The 4,333-nt window shown below is 42.2% G+C and overlaps 1 pseudogene; it reads right to left on the bottom strand.

Moving 5' to 3' along the window:
• Window positions 1–668: 668 nt before the first annotated feature.
• LOC148562360 (uncharacterized) lies at window positions 669–1,857 on the bottom strand (annotated as a pseudogene).
• Between the last annotated feature and the right edge of the window lie 2,476 nt (window positions 1,858–4,333).

The following is a 4,333-nucleotide window of genomic DNA, read 5'->3' as shown; positions in this document are numbered from 1 at the left end:
CTCTTTTGGTTTTGATTTTTCTTTCAGTTACTCCTAGATAGTAGTGCTCAAAGTCTTTGGCATACTCTGTCAAATGCACTTGATCTCGACTCTTAGTACTCTGTCTCAAATATTACTTGACACATTTACACCACAAGCATATGACTAGGGAAATACCTCTTTGAGCTTTTAATCATGTCTGACCTCCCTAGTCATTGATACTCAGAGCCTTGGACCTTGCTGTTATTTTTCTTTTCCTGTTTCTTTTGCTTCAAGGATTAAGCTTTTGTTTACTTCAGAGAATTCATAATAGTTCTCTAGATTCTTGTTCCTCATGTATCAACATCCTTTGATTCAAATTCAAATATGCACTGTTCATGTCATGCATTTAGAATCACAAATAATACCACCACAATTAAGTAAATAAGAATACTCTTTGATATAAACTCTATTTCTCATGCAATACATCCTTTCTTTTTCTTTTTCTTTTGAATTCAAGCTTAGTGAGCGATACATGAGACACTTTTTAGAATTAAAAGCAAATAACAGAATTAAAATAGAAAATCAAACTAGAACCTAGGAATTGAAATAACAAAGGATCATGCAGAAATTAAGATAAAACAGTAGAAAATAGGAACATAACATAGTAATGGCAAAATAAAATAGGAGGTGAAAGGAACTAAGCCACCTCAGTCTCCATGGTAGGGATCTCTCTCCTCTGGCTGTGATCCATATGGTCCTCTCAGGTGGTTATAATCCTGTCTCAGCTGGGAAATATCCTGGCACTGAGAGTCCTGAGCAGCTCTCATCTGATCGAGGGTGGTGGTGAGATACTCCCAACGGTCACCCTCAACTGCTTAATAGATGCAATGTACTGCTTCCAGCGGCTATCCTGCCTGATCCTCATCTGCTCAATAGAGGAAGTGAGCTACTGCCAGTATTTCTGAGGTGGGAAGTAGTGTCCCTGAGGCAATGGGGGCTAATCCTGTTGAGCTTCCTCCTAAACTTGCTCTTCTCTGGGGACCCTATACTGTTCCCTATAAGTCTCCATGGTCTTCTTGGTAATTGGTCTCTCAACAGGAATAGGAAAGTCATTCTCCACCTTTACCCCTGCTGCTTCACACAGGCGGTAAATCAGATGTGAAAAACCAAACCTAGCCTTCTTAAGAGGATTGGAGGCAATGCTATATATCTGTTCTGGAATAATGTCCTCTACCTCCACCACTTCTCCCTTCATGATACAATAAATCATGACAGCCTGGTCCACAGTGCATTCAGACCGGTTGCTAGTTGGCATGAAAGACCTTTGGATGAAGTCTAACCATCCACTAACTAAAGGAAGAAGAGCAGTGCTCTTTAGTTGGTTCGGCTTCCCCTCTGCACCTATCGTCCACTGAGAACCCGAAATGCATATCTTTTCAATAACTTGATCCAGTTCCTGTCCCTATGCATCCTCTCACTATAACAGGCAGACATATGATCTGGACCCGGTAGATGGAGGGCCCGGCAGATGTTTCTTGGACTGAAGTCAATGACTTTTCCTCTTACATAACTCTGATAATTTATCACATTGACCCCCTCAACATCCTTGTAAGTGACCCATAGATTTCCATAAAATTCTTGCACCATCAGTTGCCCAACCTCAGTGTACGGGTTGCACAGAAATTGCCACCCTCTCCTCTGAATTTGAAATAGAATTTTCGAATATTCATCCGGTTGCAGTGCAAATCTCACTTCCAGAGTCACAGCCTTCTAGCAAGTGTTCTCATAAAAGTGTTCTTCATGGAGCTGGGATCAGAACCTGTGTGCATCATGAGAACTAGTGGCTGGCTCTTTGCTTTTCCTATTCTTTGAGGACGCAATAGTTGTGGGTGCCATTATAGAAAACAGAGAAAACAAATAATAAGTGAAGCGACAACACCAAACTTAAAACTTTTGTTCGTCCCCGAGCAAATTAGAAAATTACAAAGAGGAAGACAGAGAGGAAAGGAAGAAGGAAAACCAAAAATAATGAAATAAAAATCAAATTTAAAATTTTCTTTTCTATTTTTTTTTCGAACTTGAGTACACTGAATGAAGAAAGAAAAGAAGGAAAGAGGGGGAATACAGAGGGGGGGTCGATTTGGGTGGGGGTTGTGGATTGTTGGAGGTAAGAAGAAGGGGGGATATGAGAGTGGGGAGGGGCTGTTAGGAAGAACGGGGGCTTCGGAGAGTGTGTGTTGTGATTGTGTGCTTTGAATAGAATGGGGGGTGCTATATATAGGGAGGGGTTGCGTTTCTTGTTCGAAGAGGGTTGGGCATGGGTATGTATTGGGAATGGGATGGTGTCACGGGTTGGAGTTGGGGGAAGGGCTTGGGTCACGGATTTGAGTTGGGGGAATGAATGAAGGGGACAAGGGATCATGGGTGGAGATATCTAGGAATGGGGGGTATCTTAGAATTGATTGGAAGGGATTTTGTAACACCCTAATTACTCTAATCCTTACCTCTAGCCGTAAGGCAAAGGTTAATTAGAGATTACGACAGTTCTAAGGCTTATACATATAATATATACATAGAAAGAATAGTATAATCTAGAAGCCCGATAAAAAATATAGCTCAAAGCAGGATTTCAAAAAGTGCAAAACATACTAACGAAACTACTCGTTTAAGGCACAAGAAAAAGAGATAAGATAACATAAATAAGTATATAATAATCATAAGAAACTAGCCACAGCTCGCAGAGTTTAAGCCGGCTAGCCATACACAGACGACCAGAAACTGAAGTTTTGAAGGAGCCTATACAAGTTTTGTTCTCTCAAATACATGCCTTTAGGCAAAACAAAATACAAAAGTGAGAGATATACAAAATAACCCAAATTGACCCAAAAGAAGTATCCGGATCCTCCACTTCTGTCACCAACCGGACAACTCACCGAGGTGGGTTGCAACCTGCATCTGAAAATACAACAGAAATATGATATGAGAACCGGAGGTTCTCAGTATGGTAACAGTGCCCAGTGATGTAGGATATAAGACCCTGAGATGCCAAAGGCAATCCTAAACTCCATATCCATCACAAGATTCAGTCTTAAAGCATACTAAAATAGATAAGCATAAATATATCAATCTTAACATAACTAAACTGGGTAATCTATCTTAGGGGATTCTATTCTAACCAAACACCGCTGTCCCACAGCCTTTACCAACCTACCCTCCATGCGATCTCATTGCCACCGCCTTCCGAACCTCCTCAATCCCAGTAGAAAATACAGATAATATACAAGGCAAGTAAAACACAAGTATTGGAATATAAGGCAATTAATTCAAATAGCAATTAGGCATGTTATACAAATAGGCAAACCATTTCAAATAGTCAAAGCATGCAAACAGATAGGAAATGCATATGATGAATGCCTGCCCTACTCGCTGTGATATCACATTGTCGGTTCAACTGCCAACCCGACACATCTCCATGGAGATGTTGCCCTTCGAAATCATGGTGTGGGAACCCCCAAGATATAGTGCTCGGAGCACTATCCAGGGTTTTACGTCTGTACGCTCTGATGATCTGAAGGGATGCGAGCGGGATCTATTGCCACCGGCCTCACATCTAAGCGCAAGCGGGACGAACCACCGCCCTTACGCTGCCGCCGCTACCTCAACAGGCGGGATCCAACCTCAGCCCCTGCCGGGCGCATAGCGTCTCATAATCTCAATGAAAAGTAGTGCAGTGGTTTTCAAAAATATTTTTAATACAGGATGGATCCATCACTTCATTCAGAGCCCTCGACTCTTTTCGACCACTGTTCCTTCACATTTCAGCTCTGAACTCAACAGTTCCTTAATCCTCGTCTCATTCATCAACCATTCACCATCTAGTATTAAACCACCTTCAGTACGCCAGAAACCTAGGCCTCCGTTTTCTAAATCTTTCCAAATAATATCGTCTAAAAACCTTAAAATCCTATCCCATTTTCATGTATCTAAAAATATGCCCAAAAGTCTTAAAAAGGTGTTATAGAAGCTTACAACCTTGTTGGGGAGGTAGAATAGTTAAAAACAAAGCAAAATTTGAGGAGCAAGGCATGTGCGTCCGCACAGGGGTGTGCGCGCGCACGCCCAGAAAAATTTTTAAAAGTGTGCGTACGCACAGGGGTGTGCGTACGCACAGGTACCAAAACTTCCAAAATCTGTTTACTCGCACAACCTGTGCCAGCACCCCCAACAGACTGGCCTTCCCAACGTCTGCGTTCGCACAGGCCTGTGCGTCCGCACAGGTTGAAATTCTTCCTTAGATATGTGCACGCACAAGCTATGCTAGCGCTGCAAACAAAACGCATTTCCATGCCAGTGCGTGCGCACATGTATGTGC

The sequence above is a fragment of the Arachis ipaensis genome, chromosome B6 (assembly GCF_059453495.1).
Source record: "Arachis ipaensis isolate K30076 ecotype BB chromosome B6, ASM5945349v1, whole genome shotgun sequence".
Taxonomy (NCBI): Eukaryota; Viridiplantae; Streptophyta; class Magnoliopsida; order Fabales; family Fabaceae; genus Arachis; species Arachis ipaensis.
Note: the sequence above shows the minus strand (reverse complement) of the source record. Positions and strands in the feature narration are given on the sequence as shown.